The sequence below is a fragment of the Jaculus jaculus genome, chromosome 17 (genome assembly GCF_020740685.1).
Source record: "Jaculus jaculus isolate mJacJac1 chromosome 17, mJacJac1.mat.Y.cur, whole genome shotgun sequence".
In the NCBI taxonomy this organism is placed as follows: Eukaryota; Metazoa; Chordata; class Mammalia; order Rodentia; family Dipodidae; genus Jaculus; species Jaculus jaculus.
The window spans coordinates 53,543,330-53,567,180 of NC_059118.1; the positions used below are offsets into that span (position 1 = coordinate 53,543,330).

General features: G+C 47.0%; 1 protein-coding gene across 11 annotated transcripts in view; it reads left to right on the forward strand.

The window, feature by feature from the left end:
• Nucleotides 1-23,851, forward strand: part of Atxn1 (ataxin 1) — a 467,297-nt gene that overhangs the window by 250,485 nt on the left and 192,961 nt on the right. For 10 of the 11 annotated variants that reach the window (XM_045136591.1, XM_045136590.1, XM_045136597.1 and 7 more), the window contains one exon: nt 10,865-10,928. The gene's annotated coding sequence lies outside the window, so the exon portion shown is untranslated. Of the gene's footprint in view, nt 1-10,864; nt 10,929-11,500; nt 11,520-23,851 lie in introns of those variants that run through there. The other variant, XM_045136600.1, reaches the window with a different exon arrangement.

A 23,851-nucleotide genomic window follows, 5' to 3' on the forward strand; every position in this document is an offset into this window, starting at 1 on the left:
TCCCCTTCTTCTTTAAGGCTAATTCATGTTCCATTGTGTGTGAATATCAACTTTCATGCAGCCATGCATGTTTTGATGGGTACTTGGCTTGCCATTCCTTCTTGGCTACTGTAAGCAATGCTGCTGTGAACGTGGTAGACAAATACTTCCAGCTTCCTGTTTTCAGTTCTCCTGAGCATATCCAAAGGTGGCATTGCTAAGTCATTGCTTAACTCCTCCATTCTGTGAGGCATGGTCATCGCATTTCCCACAGCAGCCGCCCTGTTTTCATTGCCATCCACAGTGCACACCAACTCCACGCCCTGTAGACCTCACCAATGACATGTGCCCCGTTTTTTTTTTAAATAAAAGCCATCCTGACATGTGAAAGTGTATCTTGTGGAAGTTTTTATTTGCACTCTTTGAATCAGTGCTGGTTCTGGGCGTCTTTTCTTGTGTATATCTTGTTTGGAGAAGTGATAATGCAAATTATTTGTCTGTTTTTGATTGAGTTATTTGTGTCTTTTTGTGTCTGGGTCTTTTAGTCTGTCTCCCACACTTCAAGAGATTACTGAACATGTATCGGGGCTGCCTGTTCATTTGCACATATGTAATGCAGAGTTGAATGCACAGTGGCTTGCTATTCTGGAAACTTCCATCTGTGTTTTAAGAACTGTCCTTGCCCACTTACTTTGCAATTGGTTCACTGGAGTGTGCTGCAAAACTAAGCACTGAGTTTCTAGGTCTCATGGGCTCTTGTCATCTAACTTTATTTTGCAGACGGGGCGGGGTTGTAATACCAGAATCTTGTCCATGCTTACAAGCGCCCTGACATCTGACTTGGTGCTGAGTAAAGGTAGGTTTTCTTCTGGAGAAAGGAGGAAGCAGAGAGGATGTCTTATAATACCCCCATATGATACTACTACAGATCAGGATTGAGAAACTCAAGACCATAGGCCCATTTCCATCCATGCCTGCTCTTATAAATAAAGTTTTATTTTCACACTGCCTGTCCACTTGGATCAGTTTTGTCTGTAGATGCTTTTGGACAGTGGCAGATTGACATTTGCTATCTGACACATTACAGAAAATACTTAGACTCTTGACTAGTCGAGACTTTTAAGTGGTGTCATTTTTAAAACTCTCTGCCATGTGTGGTGACGTTGACTTCTGGCTGTACACTGTGTACTTTATCACTTTGAAAACTGTAAGACTCATGTACACTACACTGCTTTTCAGTATTTGTTGGACCCTACATTAGTAGCTAGGGCCTTGGGGCCTTGGTACTTGATTGGAGAAATGTCTTGGACATCCTAAGCAACTCCAGTGCTGTGTCCAGATGTGTTTGAAAGCATCCTAACATGGGTGGTACTTTTTGAAGTTAGACTCTTAACTCTTACCTTTTCCCTAAAGTTTGTCTTATAGAGTGGTGTGATCACAGGAGTCGTCTCTTTCCCTCCTCCTGCTTCTCCGTGTGGCCATGCACACGTTCACATTTCTGTAAACGTTGGCATCACAGCACTCATCCTTAGCTGCAGACAGGATCTGCTTTACACTGTGCCACCTGGGACTCTCAGAGCAATGCCTTGCATGTCTCCCCTCACGCTTGCAGTTAGAGGTGCAGCTTTGTTACAGCAGTGATCGCCCATTGGAACTTTGAGGCAATGTTGGTGTGCCCACATTGTTATGTCTTCTGTGAATGCTCTCTCAAGCTTTCATAGGATGCACTTAGGCTGGCTGGTGGAGGAGCTGTTAGGTGCCAGAACGCTGTCTTTGACACTTTATATGACATGATTTGGCAATGGAAAGGTATTAAACATTAACTTTGAAACATATATGCCTTTGAAGTCATTGGAAATCCTATATGTGCACATGCACATAGGCAGGCAGACACACCACAGAGAGACCTCTCCTCAGGAAATCATACAGCTGGACTGACACCTATTTGGGGTATTTTCTTTTAATATATTTAATTTAATTTATTTATGAGAGAGAGAGAGAGAGAGAAAGGGCCTTCAGCCACTGCAAATGAACACCAGACGCCTGTGCCACCTTGTGCATCTGGCTTATGTGGGTACTGAGCAATTGAATCTGGGTCCTTAGGCTTTTCAGGCAAGTGCCTTAACTGCTAAACTATCTCTCCATCCCTACTTGGGGAATTTTCTAGCATAAAATATAACACAAATCTAATCCACCTATGAATGAATCAGGTAAGAGGAGACCTTTTGTTGCAGATGAGTTCTTACCCTCTCCCATATATTCTTTTTTTTTTTTTTTTTTTTTTTTTTGTATAGTCCTCTTACAAGAAAGCTTGAATTATCTAAGGAAGTACATGTAGGGTGGCCATATCCTCCTTTGATAGGCATATTATATTTCACAACTAGCCCTAGTTTTCTTTTTTAATTTTTATTTATTTATTTATTTGAGAGCGACAGACACAGAAAGAAAGACAGATAGAGGGAGAGAGAGAGAATGGGCGCGCCAGGGCCTCCAGCCTCTGCAAACGAACTCCAGACGCGTGCGCCCCCTTGTGCATCTGGCTAAAGTGGGACCTGGGGAACTGAGCCTTGAACCGGGGTCCTTAGGCTTCACAGGCAAGCGCTTAACCGCTAAGCCATCTCTCCAGCCCTCCCATATATTCTCACTACCCTAATTGTATTGAAGCAATGTGCCTTGGTGGCTCTAGTGCTCATATATGAAAACTTTGAGGCCTTTCCTTATACTTTTTTTGGGGGGCAGGTTAAAATAAGGTCACACTATGTTTCCAGAATCAGCATGAAATTGTGATCCCCCTGCCTCAACTCTTGAGTACTAAGATTCTAGGCATGCACTCTTATGCCTGGCTTTCATTTACTTGGACACAAGGAAAATTTTACTTTTTCTTTCTGCTGCAGTATTATAACCAGGATGTCTCTTCCAGATCTAGTTCTATGACCTACAGTGATCATAATTCTTTTCCCTAAAAGCCACTGCCCAAATACTGTCTCCAGCCTAACTTTCAAACTTCAGGATGGAAGATGGAACTGTGGTGAGACGTCTTTGGATAGGATTCTGTTTTTTTTTTTTTAATTTTAATTTTTTATTTATTTAGCAGAGAAAAAGGGAGAGGCCAGGGAAGGAGGGCACCAGAGCCTCCAGCCACTGCAAATTAACTCCAGACACATGTGCCTCCTTGTGCATCTGGCTAATGTGGGTCCTGGGGAATTGAACCTGGGTGCTTTAGCTTTGCAGGCAAACACCTTAACCACTAAGCCATCTCTTCAGCCCTGGATAGGATTCTCTTCAATGTATGTGGCCACAATGATTTCTAGTGTTTGTCCATTCACATTTCCTAAAATAGACCTCTACTGCACTTCACAGTGAATATTTCAACCATCTTTTCTGTTGTAGATGAGTTTTGAAACTCAGATATTTTTCTGTGAAATACTATTTCCCCAAGTTGAAGTTGTCTATGGACTCAATGAGCATGCATCCTTGTCTATGGTCCAGGGAAAATTCACTCATTCCTGCATATTTTAAATATCTACCATGTATGCCAGGCACTGAGTAGCTAGGCACTGGGAATGTAGAAATAAATAAGACTTAGGCTATCAGAGCTGGACCATAGTTCAGGAGAGAAATGAGACCCACAGTAATGTAACAGAATATAGAAACTTTTTTTCCCTCTGATGACATGCATATCCTACAGTGAAGTCTGGGTACTTTATAAATTTACTTAAAGCTTAACTCAGTTTAAATTGACTTGGGCTGTGCATAAAAGCATCAGATGAGAAATGCATCAATCATGATTATTTAAATTGACGTAACATCTCTAAAAATAGAGTGAAATAAAATGCACCCGTTATTTTTTCATGGCCCCAACCAGGCCTTTGCTCCAGCAACTTTGTCATTCTCATGCATCCGTCGTGTTCAGGTTATTAGCATTGCGCTTAGGTCAGATGAAAGTGTGTTCATCCACCGTGCTTAGATGACTGCAGGAAAATGCTGATGGAGATCATTCAAGATCGTCTCTCCGCCGCTGATTGCATGCTTGTGGCTCATAATCAGAAGGATGTGAAGTAATTGTTAGACTGACTTGCCAGGGCTACATTTTGTGTGGATGCAACTGTCAGCACTTGAGGCCTCTTGTTCTGCCTGAAGAGCGCTTGCCTAGCTCCCGCCACACAGCCACTGCAGACTCTTGACTGCGTGCTGGGCTGTGGTCACCTTTGGTTCTGGCATTCTCTCTTGCTGCCCCCCAAAACCTTACCTGCAGAAAGGTTTTCCGTCTGGTGACAGCTGGCTCTCTTGTTCTTTTGTGAGTCAGAATGCTAGTGTACGGAGACCTGAATACAAAAACCTTGTGCATGTTGCCAGAGAGCTGGTCTTTTCCTCTTTGTCCATGAAACGGTGACACACCTAGCTTTGCGACTTACTGAGTATGTGACATAGATGGGTGACTTTTCTTTTCTTATGCCTAATTTCTTCCTTCGTTCCATGGGGCTGATGAAACTTGTACAGAGATTTCTGCCAGCAGTAATCAGCCACTCTCTAAATGATAGTTGCCAGCACTAAGGAAACCCGATGCTCACACAGGGAGATGCCATGTAATGATGTGTCAGCATGCTGTGACTATAACAAACAACAGAGGTATTCATCATGTTGTAAAGAGAAAAGTTTTGTGCATTCATAGTCTTGGAGGTTCCAACCCATGATTGTTCAGTCTCCCCTCCCCCCATCCCTGGGCCTGTTGCAAGGCAGCATATCATGAAGGGAACATGTGGCAGAGTGGAACTGTTTGCCTTGTTGCGAAGGACCAAAGACAGGATGAGAATGAGGCTGACGTCTCACAGTCCTCTTCCATGTCTTGCCCTCCTCCAGTGTAAGGGCTCCCATTAAAAGGGCTCCCTTTCTCTCTGTTGTTTCCAGGTGTGCATATGTGTACTACGTGTGTGTATGCATGTGCGCATGCTGGTACAGGTGTGCACCTCTTTTTCTTGAGACAAGATCTCTCACTGAGCTTGGAGCTTGTGCTGTTTCTCGGCGTGATGGCTGACCGGCGAGCCCCAGTGACCCTTGTGTTTCCGTCCTCCTCAGTGCTAAGGTCATTGGAGTGTGCTGCTGGCTTTGTACATGGGTGTTGGGGATTGAACTCAGGTCCTCATGCTTGCACAGCAAGGGCTCTGTCCTGTGTGCTATCTCCCCAGCTCCTAGAACCCACCTCTTACAGGTTCTCTCTCCTCCCAATAGCACCATTCTGTGTGACCACTCACCAATACGTGGGCCTTTAGAGGTATTTAAGGTCCAAGATGTAGCAAATGAAAAGACAGTGTGTGGCAGACAGCTTCAGGTTCACTGAGATGAACTTCCGGACCAGGCACAGTTATGGAGGAAGGGATATTTATTGAAGCTTACAGATCCAGGGGAAGTTCCATAAATGCCAGAAGAAGCTGGTCTGCCATCACAGGACCAAGCAGAGAGAGAGAAGCACAAGCCAAAAGTCCAAAAGTCACACCACACACTTTAGGAACTCCAGCTAGGCACACTTTGCATATCTTTAGATTGAAATCTGAAACCCACCACGATACCTTAAGATCCACCCAGTGACACTGCCTCCAGCCAGGTAGCTGCAGATGCAAACTACAAACAAATAAAAATACTGAATATGTTGGTGACCATCTGTTCAAACCACCACACAGTGTTTTCCAAAATCCTCCAAACCTGTAACTGTGGAGCAGCACATAGTTTCAGCACAATTTCCTGACTAGCTCATGTTTATTGGGCACAGCACTGGGTGGGGCCTTAGGACCTAAGCCACAGGTTTTCTTGTCTAGATCTGTGACACAGGGTGTACTGGGAACCGTCCTGTACGTCCCTCAAAGAATATGAAGGGCACTTTGAAGGCAGATTTAAGAATCATCATTTAACTTTAAATGCACACAAAAGACACTATAGAACACAACATGGCCTGACCACCTTTTGCTCACACATAAAGAGTGCACTAACCACAAGAGCTGGAAAAATCAAAACTTCTGTCCCTCTAAGAAGTTCACTGTTAGATCTAAACGGTGCTATCCAAGGAGATGTGAGCAAAGAGCTGAGATCTTGTTTGAGGATATGGTAAGTCCTGGTGCGAGTTATCAAAAAGAGGCTCCCTGGGATCCTGTCCAGTGCCAAATTGAAGATCTCTGTTCTTACTGCTTCATGTTGGCTCTTCTGCACATGGTCAGAAGAGAACAGAAGAAATCTTCTAAAAGCCTAATCTGCTACTAGGTACTGTTGCTCCTCTTAAAAATTGCTTACATGGGATCAGGAAGGGAACATTTAATGAACATTCTGTGCTGGTTTCATTTCTCTTTGCTGTGATCACATGCCTGACAAGAAGCCACTGAAGGATGAAGGCTTTATTCAGGCTCACAGTTTGTAGGCACAAGCAGTATGGCTGGAAAGCGTAGCAGCAGGATGGTCTCGGATGTGGCCGCAGGTGCGTAAGGCTGCTTGTTCACATCTAAGTGGATCCGGAATCAAAGCAAGGAATGCCAGCACTTGGTTGGTTTTATCCTTTTGCTCTTCTTGGTCTGGGACCATACCCCTGGGAATGGTGCTAACCACATTCAGGGGTGGTCTCCCCCTCCTAGTTACTCCTCTTTTAGAATTCCCTCATAGATAGATCCAAAATGCACTTTATTAATGCCCCAGGTACTGATGAATGTCACATCTGCTGGAAGGGAGCATGCTTTTTGCTCTCCTTACCTGTCATTTTCTGTCTGTTACCTCTGTTTTCACAAATCTAACTTTATTTCTGTTCTTTGGGCTTCTCTAAGACTTCTCAGTGGACATCTACTAAGATGTTTTTCTGCTGTTGCAGCATATGCTGCTTTTTTTTTTTTTGTAATGCTGCTTCTACTTATGTTCTACCTCCAGCCTGATAGTAGGAATGAGTTAGGAATTTGTAGCTGGAGGAGGAGTAGTCTCCATATTCTCGGACAAGTGTGGGAAAAATCTCTCTCCCTCAGCATTCCTCTGTGTGGTGTTTTCTTGAAATGGTACTGATCACTGATGGAGATATAACATAACATTTAAAAAACATTAGGCTAAGAAAGTTATTTGTTAGTGGGTGGGTGTGTGAGAGGAAGGGGGAGAATGAATGGGTGCACCAGCATCAGGGCTTCTTGCCACGACCTATTAAGTCCAGATGCATGTGCCACTTTGTGCATCTGCCTTCATGTGGGTTCTAGGGAATTGAATCTGGCCTGTCAGACTTTGTAAGCAAGTACCTTTAGCCACTGCTCCCTCTCTCCAGCCATACAACTTCCTTTTTAATGTGTACTTGTTTATATGTTGGTACATGTTTATGTGTGAGTATGTGGGCCCACAACACAGATGTGTGGAGGTCAGAGGATGACAACATCAGGTTCTAGTTCTCACCTCCCACCTTGTTCTCCTTCTTCACAGCAGCTCCATGTTCAGAGACAGACTCTGCCTCAGAGAAAAAAATACACAAAGAGCGATAGAGGTAGACACTTGGTATTCCCCACTGGCCTCCACATGCATGTGTGCACAGTCATACTGATTCATCCTGATTTTGTTTTTAGAGGGAGGGAGAGAAAGAGAGACAGAGAAGAGAGAGATAGAATTGGCGGTTCAGGGCCTCAGTTGCTGAAATTTAGCTCCAGACACTTGTGCCACCTAGTGGCCATGTGTGACCTTGCGCTTGTCTCACCTTTGTGTGTCTGGCTGATGTGGGATCTGGAGAATCGAACATTGGTCCTTAGGCTTCACAGGCAAGTGACTTAACCTCTAAGCCATCTCCCCAGCCCATCATCCTGAAATTCTTTTCTGGGTTGAAGTCAAGAGTCTTGGCTTTACCTGAGCAACGGTCAAAGAAATCCCTCCTCAGGCTTCTGCTGCAGGCAGTGGTCTGGAGCTGTACTTCCGGTTCCTGCCCCACTACTGTTTTCAGTTTCATGCTGCAGGAAGGACCCCTACCTCCTGTTCTCTGAAGTCCTTAAAATCTTGTCCCTTTTCAACATGTTAGAGTATTGCTGGAAATTCAGATTTACGATTTCTTTCTGTGTGGTATATGTGTTAGTTTGTATTGCTCTAAGATACACCCACTCAAACCAAAACAATTTTTTGCTGTTAGGACTTATTGTATTTATGCAATCTGCCTATCTCAGTCTTGAAAATGAAGAAGGGAAAAACACTATCAATGAGGAGTGCTTTCTCATAAATATGAATACTTCAATAGCATCTTTAAGTTCAAAAAGTAAATATTTATTGGTTCATTCTCCAAAGACATATTCTGAGAATCCTAAAAAAAATTAAAGATCACGATGTAGAGTGGAGCATATAGCTCACCTGGTAAAGCCCTTGCCTAGCTTACAGGAAGCCTGGGTTCGATTCCTAGCATCACATAAAGCTAGGTGTGGTCAGGCACATCTGTAATCTCAGCTCTTAGGAGGTCGAGGCAAGATGATCAAGAATTGAAGGTTATAATCTCCTCAGTACTGAATTTCAGACCAGTATTGGCCTTGTGTCAAAAAAAAATGAGATAGACTGATTAATATTAAAAGAGGTTTTCAATATATCAGGTTAATGCATCACTCAGTAAGATAATATGGGTACTCTGACAGCATGCTACAAATAAATTTTGTGTGTATATGTGAATTTTATTTCTGCTTCAGGTGTATTTGCAATACGCTCTGTATCCCTGGGCATAGGGAAGAGGCCAGAGATGTATACGTGGACATATTTATACTGGTTATTTGTGGGACTTCAGCCAATTCCTGGTGTTTAGTTTTCCCCATCTTTAGTATCTAAATGCTTTGAAGGAAAGAGTTTTTTTTTTTTTTTTTTTTTTTTTTTTTCAGTTCTCATTTACCTCATCAAGTTGGTGGTTGGGTATAGAAAGTGAGAATGTGGTATAGGTCTTCATGCTCAGACAATTTATAAAATTCCCTGTGTGTGTCTTCCCTCTGTTGTTACAGATATGCAAATGTGTTGGGTCGAATGATAATTAAGGCTTTTCTTTTCATTAAGTCTCCTACATGTGCAGCACTGCAGTCAGAACACAAAACAGTACATGACACTGGAATCATTAATGCCATTATTCCAGTGCGGGAAGAGGAGAGGATTTCCATCACTGCAGTCACACAGCTCGGAGGTGACAGCTGAGTCTCAGACTTGGACCCGACTCTGAACTCCACTTTAGCGTTCATTGTCACTTCTCCTTCACACATCTTACCTGTCACTGCTGTAGAAAGTGTGACTGGGTTATGAGCTGTTGCTCTACAAAGAAGATGTCGAGATGTTGCCAGCGCCTACCATCCTCACTGCTTGTGGGGCTTCTGGTCTCTTTTCAGTGAGGGCATGTCGTTCCCAGTAGCGGGCATCTCACAGCCTTAGGAGGCCTTGCCTGTCATAAAGCAATCTGAGAGACAGCAGATGCCACCTGAGCGCACACTGGCTTCGCCCAAGTCCGAGAATGTGCCCTGAGGCTTGTGGGCCCCTCCGCGGGCCCCAGTGGTCCCGCCTTCAACGGCCCTTTAGGGAAAGGGCAGGAGGGAAGAGAGCTGCTTGTGGCTGGTTTTGGGGAGCCCACAGACCTTTGGGATGGTTGAAACTTGCTTGTGGACTCCTACAGCTTGGATAGTTGTCTTGCATCCCTTCTAGGCCTACAAAGCTGTCTTTAAAAGTCTCTGGAAGTGTCTGAGAAGTCCAGTCTTGAGCAGAGTTCCTCTATCCTTCACCCGCAGCTCTCTGGCTGTTCCTTTCCAGCCTTCCCCTGTCCAGCACTTGCTTCATCTTGGGTCTTTCTCATGGCTGCTTTGGCCACTCAGTGTCCCCAACTGTGTGGCTTCTCGTGTGTGCCTTCCTCAGCCGGCTTGATGGGAGGCTTCCAGCACCAGTATGCCACGTTCCTGTTCCCATGTAAGCTAATTGCAGATGGCTGTGTGGCATTTGGGGAAAGAACAAAGTGTAGCGAATGGGATCTTCTGGTTATTTATTAACGCGTTCTTCAGTCAGCCCCGTGGTGACATGGGAGACAGGGCATTTTAAGAGACCTACACAGGGCCTAGGGAGATGGCTCAGTGGGTCAGTGATTGCGAGAAAGCATGAGGAACTGAGTTCAGATTGTCAGTACCCACGTAAAAGCCAGGCGTGGTGGCACACACCTTTAACCCAAGTGCTCAGGGGGGGAGAGGGGATCTCTGGGTCTGGCTGGATAAGTAGACTAGCTGAATCAGTGAGCTCTGGGCTCGTTGAGAGAATCTCTCCCAAAGAACCAGATAGATGGCTGGAGAGATGGCTCAGCAGTTACGGCAGTTGCCTACAAAACCTAACAACCGAGTTCGATTCCCCAGTACCCACATAAAGCGAGATGCACATAATGGTGCAAGTATCTGGAATTCATTTGCAGAAGCCAGAGGCCCTAATGTGTCCATATTTTCTTTCTATCTCCTCCTCCCTCTCACTCTCTACTTGCAAATAAATAAATAAAAATATTTAAGAGCATAATAATGGAGAATGATCGGAAAAGATCCCCAGTGTTAACCTCTGGCATCTGGCATACATACATGCTGAACACGTGCTTGCAGACAAACAAATAGGTCTTCACCGAATTTTCTTCCCCAGGCCCCACAGTGTATGTTCCTTGTCATGAGGACCACACATCTCATGACCAGTGAGTCACACATGTCATCATTTCCCACATATTGATTGTTGAAAGCTGTTTTAAAATTCATAAAGTCTGCCAAACGTCAGATGGTTACCACGTGCACCTAGAAAGTGCCAAGTACGGTAAGTCCCTGGAGTACTTAGGCCCATCTACCTGGGCCGGTGTCCTAATGGTTTTCATGCTGTTTCCTTAAATCTGTTTTGTTTTTTTTTTTTTCTTTTCTAGTTTTCCAAAGAAATTAGACCAAAATTTTCTCTGTGAAAGGAAACCAGCCTGCTATTGGCAGAAGGTGAGTGATCCTTTAAACACACGCTCTGTTTTTACTCACATCAGAACGGCATTGGTGCAGGGAGCTCCAAGCACAGTGTTTGTTAACATGCACTCTCTGGAAGTTTATTCAGGCTTGAAACCAAGATAGCCTTCCTGTTATTCCACTCTTCTGACCGGGCCTCCTAGAGAATGTGGTTTTTGCTTGAAGGTTGTAGATTTGGTTGCCGTTCTGTTGGCTGTGGCCACATTTCCTCTCCTGGGCTGTCATCAGTGTTGCTGTTACCTTCTCCAGTTTACAGAGAGGTCAAGAGGAGTGTATTTCCATGAGTGTCCGATGCACAGAGATGTGGCTGTGGGCAAGGGAAGAGTTGAGTTCCCGTGACTGCTCTGCCTCCTGAAGGCCCTTGCAAAGACAAATAGCAGTAGATGGTTTCTTCCAGCCTGTTTGTGAAAGGCCTTCCGTGCAGATGACAGAGTTGAGGCCCCAGGGGACTCTTTCTCATTTGTGTGTGGTGCCATAGACAGCAGAGACGAGAGTGTGAGACAGACTCCAGCTACAGTCTTCATTCTACGTACAGCTGATGTTCGAAACCACAGCTTCTTTCCAAGGGTATGGATTACCATAGGTCATTCAACTTTATAATGTAGTGTTAACGTGTTACTTACCTAAAGCAAATGCCCAGAGTGTTGCTATGTGACTTGATGGTATTCAAACATGGTGCTACCAAGGGGGCCTGGCAGAGCAGGTACAATCAGGAACCCTTTGATATGGACTTCATTGGAGTGGGTATATACGGCGTGACTTTTCCTGGGGCAGTGTGAACAAATGTCTATTCACTCCAGATAGGACTTCAATGACAGACCAAAGAAGTGATTCCACCTAAGTCCAGCTTGGAGTAACTTGCAGGCAGATGCTTTGGCAGAAAGCCCACGCCAGCGTGGGTAAAGACTTGCAAAACCCGCACCCATGAAGTTCCCTGGGCAACCTACAACAGCTCCGCCAAACAATCTCTTGCCATGGGCATTGGTGTAGTGGGCGTGGGAGGGGCTTGGGGGTCATGTAAGCTTAGGGGCTGCCTGCGACCTACTGCCTCTTTCCTCCCTCAGGACTGAAGGTTTTAGTTCAGAGAAAATAGCCAAACAACAGCATGTCTGTCTTTGTGCCTCTCCAGACCACTGCATTTGCACCGCCACATCATCATGCATGGAGGTTGGCTGATGCATCTCTTTTGCAGCTAGGAACCAGGGTGGACCTACGGGTGTGCATCAGATAGCGGCAGATAGGCACACTCCCAGCTCAGGGCCATCCTCACCTACAGAGGACTGGCACGCAGGGTCCTCAGAGGGTGGCACACACTAGGATGCAGGCATGGGACTTTCAGATGAACATTTTTTTTCCAGGAAAATATTATGTCAAGTTTGATGTACGAGCACAGTTGTACAGTATAAGGAAGGCAAGTTTAAACATGTGTTTTTCCACCATGTCCCAGGAGAGCAGACTTGACCTTGGTCTGCTGAGGAATCCTGGGCTGAATTTCGGTCACTAGGTTGGCAAGCTTGGAGCACTTACTTACAAAAACATCTTGCCTCGTCTGTGGCTTGTTCTGAATGCAGTGATAAGAACCCATGTTTGTCGTTTCTTCACAACTTAAGTCGCTCTTTCTTCATACACGGGGGCAACTCTTCTGCATTAACTGGATTCATTATTATGGAGCATGATGCACGGTGGTTCACACATACAGAGAAGCTCTGGTTCCCACCTGGATGCGGAAAGGAGTTTGGACCGTGGTTATCCACTGAGTACTCACGTGCCTATCACCGAAAATAGAGCTTTCCTGTCCCTAGATGGCAGATCTACACCAATGGGCATTCATTAAAGGTGTGTGTTTGTCCAGAGAGATGGCTTAGCAGTTAAAGCACACTCACTTGCAAATCCTAAGAACTCATGTGTGAGTCTCCAGGTCCCATGTAAGCCAAACACACAGTGATGCAAGTGTGCAATGTTGCGCATACACACAAGGGGGCGCACATATCTGGAGTTGGTACATTGGCGGAAGGCCCCAGTGTGCCCATTCTCCCTCTTTCTCTGCCTCTTTCTCCCTCCCTTTCTCCATCCCTCCCTCCCTGTCTCTCTTTCAGGTAAATAATTTTAAAAAGTGTGTTAATTTTCTATCACTGTGATGAAACCCCTGAAATCACCAATTTAACAAGAGGAAAGGTTTATCTAAGGGCTTCGGTCTGTGACTGGATGATCGCATTGCTAGGTCCCTGGCCAGACAAGCACAGCTTGGAGGGGGCATGTGGTGGGAGCTGCTCACTTCATGCTGACTGTGAAGAAGAGAGTGGCAAGAGGACGCTGGTCCCAAGATCCCCTTTAAGGACCTGCTGACCATGATTTAACCCCTTTTACTAGGCCCCGCCTCTTAAAAGCCCCCACCTCCCAGTGGCACCAGAGGGTGCTGTCTAAACCTTGACTATGTAGGCCTTTAGGAGGTAATCCAGGTCCAAACTGTGGAAAGAATGAACATGAGGATTTCTGTTTCCCCGTCATAGCCATAGCTGCGACAAAACATGGGACAAAGGCGAGTTAAGGACAGAAGGAGAAGGGACATAGTCCATCGCGGTGAAGGCATCGAGGCAGAAGCATGAGGAAGCTGGTTGGGCAGGTCATGCTGCAGTTAGGATGCAAAAAGAATACTGGTGCTCAGCTCGCTTTCTCTTTTTAATTTATTTCTATATTTATTTGTTAATTGTATGTAAGAAAGAGAGAGAAAGAGAGAATGGGTGCATCAGGTCCTCTTGCCATCGCAAACAAACTTGAGACACATGTTCCTCCGCCTTGCACATCTGGCTCTATCTGGTTACTGGGGAATTGAACCCAGGCTACCGGAGTTCACATCCAAGTGCCTTTAACTGCTGGGCCATCACCCCTCATGGGGTTCTGTCCCTACATTCAGGGTGTGTTCCCCTTCAGCTAGACCACCTGCAAACACCCTCACAAACAGGCTCAGAAGTGAGTCTTCCAGGGATGTCCAGTCTATTCCAGTTACCAATGAAAATGAGCCATCACACCAGGGCAGTCTCAGAGAAGCAATCTTAGTGCGTGCTGCGTGCGGGCTTGGAAGCCTGCTGCTCTGTGATGCATGCACGGATTCTGTAGCTCAGACCAAGGGGAGACATGGGACTGTACACGTGCATTGGATTGTTCTTTGAGAGGCAGCTGATGTAGTGAGGACTCTGAGACTAAAGCCGATAAAGAGCTGAAGCAGGACCCCCCGCTCCCCGCCACTGCTGTTGGAGGGCTTGTGTGGGCTTTGCTCCCATGCTGGCATCATCAGCAGTTTGATGTTGATATTCAGGGGCTTTAAACTGTTAGATAAAATTTCTCAAGCCACTTGTTCTTCACTAATTGGGGGCAAATGAAACATAAACTGAAGCTGTGAGTTTTTGTCCCCTAACAACAGGGTCAGATGCTGGAGTAGGAGAACAGTTGCCAAGCATGTGCAGGATCCTGGGTTCCATCCCAACTGCCAACATAAACCAAAATGACCAAAAGAAGCCAAGAGACCAGTCCTGTGCAGTGTGGAAACCATGAGCTCCTGGGGTTCTTGCATGGTGCGCACTAGGCCGAGGTCTTGGAGCAATGCTGTTTTTGTTTTTTTTTTTTTTAACGAAAGAGAGAGAAAGAGACTGAGAGAATGGGCACGTCAGGGCCTCCAACTTCTGCAGTTGAACTCCAGATGTGCCTGCCACCTTGTGTGCATGCGCAACATTGCGGGCTTGCGTGGGACCTGAAGAGTCAGACATGGGTCCTTCGACTTCACAGGCAAGTGCCTTAACTGCTAAGCCATCTCTCCAGCTCAAGCAATGCTATTTTCTTCCTAACCTCAAGCAGCTTTCACTCCTCAGGGACAGTATCCCTTTACGGAAAATCTAGTGGAGTGCTCTTTTTTTTTTTTTCTTCAAGGTAGCATCTCACTCTAGCCCAGGCTGACCTGGAATTCACCATGGAGTCTCAGGGTGGCCTCCAACTCATGGCAATCCTCCTACCTCTGCCTCCCGAGTGCTGGGATTAAAGGCGTGCGCCACCACGCCTGGCTGTGAAGTGCTCTTGACAGCACCACCATTTTATTTGCTTGGGGCCAAGTGGCAGTGGCATGTGTTGGTTCTGTAGCAACATGTCTGTGCAGGGGGTGGGGGGATCAACGCGCGTGGCAGGCGGTGTGTGCTGGGCAGGGCGAGCATAGCTCCGGTGCCCCTTTCCTTTGCTGCCTTTGCTGCGCCTGGGACCTGAGATAGTGCAGGGGACTCACTTCGTCTTCCCTGCTGTCAACACTCATCTCTGTCCCCATGAGGCTGGGATCTGGGAGAGGGCCAAGGCAGCACCACCGCTATGATTCCTGGCTCTGGGCGTGCCAGGCGAGCCGGGCGCCTCACCCCACCCACCGCAGCTCCTGAGAGGAGGTGGGCGTCTGCGCTGCCCAGTGTCGGCATGGTGGCTGCTCCTGGCTTGACATTGGGCAGCGAGGAGGACCTGTGTGAAGTCCAGGGAGGCAGGTTCAGTGGAGCCACACACATAAGATGCCCAAGTAATTCCTTTCAGAAGCTACAGCTCTTTCTTCTTTAGAGAGAGAGAACAGCATTGAGGTATTAGTCTTCTCCTTCCACCTTTGGCTTAGCTTCTAAGAAGGCCAGTTGAGCTGGCCCTAGGGACTTCTGAACTTTGAGATTCTCCTGGCCCCGCCTCCCCGTGCCTAGGCACACTGGGATTATAGACACAGAAGTGCCTTTAGCTCCCCAGGCCCAGGAGCTGTAGCTTCTAACTGCATTGTCACCACCGCTCTGGTTTGCACACCTCTGGCCTCCTGTCTCCATCACACCCATTGGAAGCACTGCTTCAGCGGATGCGTCTTCGTCTACCCTCAGGAGCATCTTTAAAACGAGGGTCTCATGCTGCAGCTCGAGTCGGGCGCTCACAGCGCAGCCGAGGGCCTCAAACGTTCCCAGTCCTCCTGCCCGCGCGCTGGGATTACGGCTGTGAACCACGGCGCCTGACCTGTGGAAGGGCTTCCGTTTTCATTTTCCCATCCTATTTGACACTGGGCCTGCCTTTCTCCTTCTGCTCTGTGTTTCTTTAGGGGATCTAAGCAATCTTTCTAAGTAGGAAAGAAGGTCTTCAGTGCTGCAAACAATGCTCCCTTTTCTCTTCTTGCTTTTTCTGTTTCTAAAATTTTCTCTAACACCCTGAGCTGAGCCCAGTAGCAACCATGCCACAGCTGTTCTTGAGGACTTCACATTCTCATTCTATCTCACAGGAAATTGGTACATAAGTGTGGAAATATATTCAGAGTTTTTTTTTTTTTAATTTTTCAAAGGAAAGATAAGTTTGGCTGGACAGTGGCTCTGTCAGTAAATTAGTTGCCATGCAAGTATGAGGCCCTGAGTTCAGATCCCAGCACCCACGTAAATGCCAGGGGAGGGGAACAGCCCACTGTAGCCCCAACACTGAGGAGGCAGGACCCCAGGGCAAGCTGGCCAGCTAGACAAGCTTTTTTTTTTTTTTTTAAGGTGATCAAGAAGTATACCCATTGTCAATTTCTGGCTTCCACACACCTGTGCACATACATGTGCTTGCACCCATACACATACAAACAGGCATGCATACACACACCACTCACATATATAACATGAAGAAGAAAAACTCTCAGCATGTGTGTGTAGGAATGAGGTCATGAGGTGAGCATCGGAAGACTGCATGGGCTCTCCTCCTCTTCGTGGACCTACTGTGCACCAGGAGTCTGTGTTCTGCACTGGCGCCGGATTAAATCCATTTGCTCGCCCCTCCCCCAACACTCACTGTCATTCATTTGCCTTTGGGGCCAGACTTCTCAGTCTAGAGATGTCTTTGGAGCCATTAAGTCAGCGATTTGAAGAGATTTTCACTGAAGTGACAGGTTTGATAGATTAGGATAGAGATTCCTAATTTAGTTTTGAGGTCTGTTGGGGGATGGAAAAGTTTTTCATATAAAAACTTTCATGTTAAAAGAGTTCTCTTCCCTTCCCAGGTTCTGAGCCAACAGAAATAAGGCAAAAGTCAAAAGGCTGGTGGAAGCTATAATATATCTTTGTGACTAATAACAGTTAACCGAAAAGTCTCATAGTGAGAGCCAGAGAGGCTTACCACCTCCCAGTCCCGTTCCCTAATTTAGTCTTTCTCCTGGAAGTCTGGGAAGCTCCTGTCACCATCCTGGCTGAAAGGAAGCCATTCGGACGAGACGAGTGAGCTTCTTCTGTCAGCTTTCAGACTTATGGAGACAATAGGCCCCAAGAAATTGCATTTCCTCAGGACTCACACTGGGGAAGAGAAATCCTAGGGCCTTAGTCCCAGCCGGAGGGAAAGTTCATCACCCAGAAAGAGATCGCCCACAGTTCTGACAATCTCACAGGTCACCTTGCAGGTATGCCTGGTGTGGACACAGTGACAGGTCAGTGATGGGCTGGGCCACACCTTGACCAGGACTTTTAAGCTGACATCTTGCATATTTAGACGTAAGCCTCATGTAGTCCCCCAAATGAACTGTGGGAAGCATTGGACCTCTTTATTCATTCCTCTTCTCAATGTGGCAACATTCAGTAAGTCTCCTCTCTCTGCTTTACACTATGACTTGTTTGTGCATCTGGCCTGTTGAAGACAGGTTGCCAAGTGCAGCTTGCTAGGGTGGCCAGGGCCCAGGCTTGTCCCCAAGAACCTCTAGCAAGTCTGTCTATGGAGAAAGGAAAGAGAACTAGGCCAACATTTGCATAAACTTTAGTGGGCAGAATCCCTTCTACATCCAGGGGAGGCGTGGGCCTTGTTGAGTCTAGCCCGCATCCAGGTACCCCTCTCCCCACCCTTGGGAATGAAGATGGTGGAGAACAGGCCAGAGACCTTTAGGGAAACCCTGCCCCTAGGAGACAGAGGCCACGGCCTGCTCCAGGCATGTCACCAGCCTCAACCCCAGTCAGGTAGGCCATCCTCCTTGCTTGCTGTCACCGTGTTCCTGCCGTTCCGTTCATGTGATCTGGTTGATTGTAACTCAGCACTTGTCTCCTGTGCTCAGTAAATGCAGAAACCTTGTCAGTCTCATTTTCTACTGTGCCGCTAAATGCTTGAAAGTGTGCCAGACACGGAAGGGGCATTTGGTACGTGTCTGTTGAATGGATAAGGGGCTAAATGTTGTTTGATGCCTCTGTTAACACCCCTTAATTGCCCAGGCGTCCCTTGTGCCCTAATGCATTTGGCAAGCATTTTTCATACTGGCTTTTTTTTTCTATTTTTTTTTTTTATTACTTAGTTTTGTATTCAGCAAATACAGTCAGTTTGGTGCCATTATTAGGCTCATCCGTGCCCTACCTCCTCCCCTTGGCCCCTCCTTGTTGAGGTATATGGGTCATGCATTGTGGAGTTAGCCCACAGTTATGGGTAGGATAAATGTCTCTGCATATCATGACCCAACATGTGGCTCTGACATTCTTTCCGCCCCCTCTTCCAAAAAATTCCCCTGAGTCATGTTGGGTTCATTTTTGGTCTGCTTCAGTGATGAGGTGTTGGGGACTTCTGGGTGTCTGGATCTCTGATTTGGTAAGAGTTGATTTTTCTCTGTGTTGACCTCCTTCCCCCTTGTGCTGGTACCTGGTTCACCAAGAAAATAGCACCCCTGCTTGTTTCGCCAATTTTTCTTAGTTTCAGCAGTGTCCTAGCCTAGCCTTGAACTCACTGTCTATCTAAGCATGACTTTAGACTTTTAAAAAACATTTTATTAACAATTTTCATGTGTGGACATAATGTACTTTGATCATAATGCAGTCCCATTACTTTCTTTTGACCTTCCTCCCCATCCTCTAGGTTTTGGTTCTCTTGCCTGCACCTCCAGGCCGCTCGGTCCGGCTTTTACCTGTGGGCTGGGGATCCAAACTGAGGTCCTCATGCTTGCACAGGAATTACTTTACTGACTGAACCATCTCCACAGCCTCAAAACACATTTTTATATGTATATGTGCGTGTGCACACACACACACATACACATGTGAAGGGAAACCAGAGGACACACTCAGGTGTTGCTCCTTGGAAATACTGTCCGTCTCTTTAAGACAATGGCTCTCATTGCCCTGAACTCCCCAGTTAGGCAAGACCGGCTGGCTAGTGAACTTCAGGGATTTTCCCATCTCCACGTGTCCAGTGTCCAGCACTAAGGTTATGGTTGGGTCACCACACCCAGCATTTTATTGTAAGGCATATTTTTAACCCCCAATTTTCAGGTAAGCAAACTAAACACATCAAGAGTAGTTAAGGGGCCCATGGTTTCAGAGCCTGTCTGATTTCATTGTTTCATCCTCTGCTGCCTTTCTGAACCTGGCTGTATGAATGGAAAAAAAAAAAAAATGAATGAACGGGAATCCTGGAAGCTCAGACCTAAGTCATTCCATAGACCCAAAGACATTGAGATGGTTACAAATGACCAAGAATGATAACCAAGCCAGACTACGGCACAGAATCCTGGTCTTGGGTGAAATCCAGGGGCTGTGCATCGCTTTCCTAATAACCCCTGCCTGGATGGTGCTGCTGATTCGTGGAAATAAGTCATTGCCATTATATGTAGCGAGTGGTTTTCCAGGATGAGAATATTAACTCATCAGTTATGAGCTAAACATCTTTCGTGTGTAAGGCTCACTCCTAAATTTAGGAGGAAGTTTAGGGAAATGAGGAAGGGAATTGGGAGGCAGAGGGGGAACACTCTGTACGTCAAAGCCAAGGTCACTGCCTTTGAGATACTTTAGTTTAAGAGGTAAGGTGTAATTACACTTAAGGAAGTAAAAAAAAAAAAAAAAAAAAAAAAAAAACCCATGAAAGGCAGTAAGTATTAAAGTGCCACAAGGTAGTATTCACAGATTCGTTATAAAACAGTGATATCAGGGAAAATGAGCACTCTTCTAGTCAGTGTAGGGTATGTTTTTGTATCCGACACAATCAACCTTAAGCTCTCAGAGGCTAAGGGGAATACAAACTTATTCCTTGCTCATGTGACGTCACTCAAGTAAAGTGTCCCCTGAGACAATTGTCCTCCAGGCAAGGCTGAGAGATGCAGGCCACTTTGATCTTTTACCTGACTGTCTGGAACCGCCCCTTCCCCCTTTGTCATCACAGGGGAAGAGAAGAAAAGCAGATAATTGCACACACCACTTTCAAAGCATTGGCCCTAGTGGGGTCGCTTGTCACCTGCTGTGTTCTGCTCGTTGCATTCAGCCTGTTAGGCAGCTCACCATGTTACAAGTTCAGTCACTCAGCACCCAGTAGGTGTTCAAGGAGCCTGCGCCGGGCGAAAGGACGAACAGGACTGAGTTGTCTGGACTTCAGATGAAGTCATAGCACTGTGTTTGGACAAAAGGACTCTGGCTCAAAGATACTTACTAATCTCGAAAGGCATTGATAAAAACAACATAGATAGCATCAATTAGTCATGTTGTATGAAAAATCTTAAGAGGAGTCAGTTGGTTGGATGCTGAGCAATTCTTGGCTCCACAGTCAGGCTCTTTGCCTAGACACACAGCTGTCTGAACAGTCCGAGGCTTGGCCTCCTGGTCCTTGAGTTACATGGCCTCAGCTTGGCTTTCCCACTTCACTCTTCCCAATTGAGGCAGAAACAATTATGCTCTCTGAGAATAAACTCAATGAAAGGGGTCCTCAGCGGTCCAGGATGCGCCCATGAGTCCACGCTCACTGCCTCATTTTCCAGGCACCGGGCCGTCATAACTACACACCTGCTTCCTCATTTCCTGAGCACTGGGAGGTGGGCAGCATCGAGCTCAGGGTCCTCAGAGAGGGACTCGGGCAGCAGCCGTGCCCTGCAGAGGAGCGCATGACGCAAGATGACACGAGTCAGCGTGGAAAGTGGAGAGTTCATAGAGAGAAAGAAGACACCACGTTACACGGGGAGATGTGGATCTCACAGCCACATCTCAGTATGTAATATTTGAACACGAGAAACTTGAGTGTTCAGAGGACCCATAACCACAGCCACTAAGAATTTCCAGTGGTGACAGTGAGAAGTGCCTATTTGGTTTCCTGCCTCTTTCTTGATATGCAACTCCCACAATCCTTGGACTATGCAGTGATTAATATCTCGTATGATAGCTTGCAGACTGATGGATGGAAACCCCTAGGTAGCCTCAGGATGAGAGCCTGTCCCCAGAAAACCAAAGTCAGGAAGGTTAGAAGGTTGGGATTTGGAGCCGCACCCCACTTCCAGGGCTCCTATGCCTTCATAATGAGGCCTTCATCACAACCCAAAGGTCAGAGTGAGGAGGCATGAGAGTTCCTGGTGCGTGGCTCTGGAGAGCTTTGGGAACTGCACCCTCATCCACGCTTTATGCGAGACATCTCTTCATCTTGCTCCTTTTATGGGAGCATGTGTGTGTGCAGTATGTGTGCTGTGATGTGTGTATATATGGTGCTTGCACATGCCTGTGTAGTTGCATGTGCCCAGCGCATACGTTTGTAGAGACCAAAGGAAAATATCAGGTGTCTCTCTCTATCCCTCTTCCCCATCGTTTCCTTTGATGAGCGTCTCTCATTGAACCTGGAGGTGTCGGTTTTTGCAGTCCACCTAGCTGAACAGCAAGCCCCCAGCATTTATCCTATGTCTGCTCTGCCCCCCCTCAACAGGACTAGGGGTTTGTGTGTGGCCACACCCACTCTTACCGTGCTAAGAATCAAACGCAGTCCCTCTCAGGCCCTTGTGCTTCCTGGCAAGCAGTCTTTCTCACTGAGCCACTACCCCAGCCCCTCATCTCACCCTCTATAATAGCATTATAAAAAGTGATAAATGGGGCTGGAGATGGGACTCAGTGACTAAGGCCCCTGCCTGCAAAGCCTAAGGACCCAGGTTCAATTTCCCAGAACCCACATAAAGCCAGATGCACAAGGTGGTTACATGCATCTGGAGTTTGCAGTAGCTGGAGGCCCTGGAGTGCCCTTTCTCTCCCCACCTCTCATACATAATGTTTTTAGAGCAGTAAATGGAGAAGCACTGTAGCAAATTATTTAAACCCAAGGAGAGGTGTGGGGACCCTGAGTTCCAGCTGGTCAGAAGCACGGGTGAAACTACTGGGCCATGCGACCGTGACAGGCACCTGAAGCGGGTGTGGGCAGTCTTAAGGACAGAGCCCTCACCTGTGGGATCTGACACCATCTTCAGGTTGGCAGTGTCAGCCCTTTACAGTGAAGGGCACTCAAGGGGTCACTGCAGAATGTATTACTTGACTGGCAGGGATGCCTTCCATCCCCCCAGTTTGGCTCAACAGCTCTCTCCACTGAGAGAATAGAGGAGGAACTGAGTTGGGTTGTTTTCCACATTTCCATTTCTGGCCTTGCAGGGCAGTGAAGGACAGGGTGGGGCGACCTCTCCACCTGTCACTGCTCAGAGAGGACAGGGCAGGACTGTAGGGAGTGTCCTGACCTGGAAGCCATGGGAGACGCTTCAGTAGGTTGTAACAGCGAGAGTGCTGTTCACAGCGGTGCCCGGGACTGTGCGGCGATGAGGCGGTGGCAAACCAGGTTACCTCCTCCCCCTGCCATGCTGCTGTTGGCACGAGGAGGTGAGGTTTTGAAGATGAGTCTGGAAAGAACAAAACTCAGACGTGGAGACTGCACAGCACCAGCGACCCAATCCACGTGGCCATTTGGCCATCAGAAACAAGGGACATGTCGGAATCGGAGATAACTCCATTTTTGAGCCTGCATTCTGTGAAAGGTGCCCTACATTGTATTTTTCTGAGATGATTTTCTTACTGTGTCGTTTGGCCTTGTAGTTTCTCCGGCAGGCTGGAGATACCCTTGGAGTGGGGTGAGCCTCAGCCCTACGTTTCTTTTTTAATGATACAATATTTTATTAAGTAGAAATTTTGAATGGACACATCAGGTGTTGGCAGCATCATTTCCTTTCTTCCCTGCTCCCACTGCACTGAGGGCCCTCCTCAGTGGGATTGCTTGTGGTCACCGGGAAAACCCGATTTTTCCCCTTAGCCCTTCCTTCAGCTCTCCCTCCCATAATGTTAGGAGCAAAACTCACAGCAGGGGCAGCGCTGTCTGAGACTTCATCTCCGTCTCGGCCCTCTAGTGGAGAGAGGACGGTGTAATTGTGTGCCAGAAAGTAAAGTGGAAAGTGGGGTTGCTGAGTGTCACCCTGGATGTCCCAGCAAGGTCCCCTCCTACCCCAGAGCCTTGTTTGCAGTTGTGATCTCTGTGTGCCTCTGGGAAATAAGTGAGAATGTCTCGCCATTGTGGTAAACTTCGTACAGACTAATGATTTTATTTTTTAAGCTGAGGAAGGCATCACACACTGCACTGGTTTCCGAAGCTGTGATTGGAGAAACAGGAGGAAGACCGCTGCGTGGGGGACAAGGGCAATGCTGCGTCCCCGTGTGACGCTCGGCAACGGAGCCGTCCTCTCACGGCCACAACACCTCTCTCTTGTTCGCAGCACAAAGGAATCAAAGTGAATGCCTGGGCTTACCAGAATCGGGGGTGCTTTCACCCCAAATCTCTTTGCTCTGCACATGGGTTAAAGGTCGGGAGCTGCTCCCGGGGAGGAAGAGCCGACACGCGGTCATTGTTCTTTGCTTTCTGCGTGGGGCTTTGAACCGCCATCGCTGGGCAGCAGGGGCAGATCAGCTACAGCGTCTCCACCTCTTGCCCTGCAGTGCCCCTGGCTGCCCTCGGTGGTTAGACCCTCGTGGTTGCTGTCTGTGAAAGCTCTGCCCTGTCTTCAGAGCCAGCCAAGCACTCTTCCTCCTTCGTTACGTGGAAGATGTGTGGCATTCTTGCTCATTTCATCCCCTCTCTCATACCCATAAAACCACCAGATTGATGTGTGTGTAAAATTCCTTTGAAATAGCAAGCTGCTC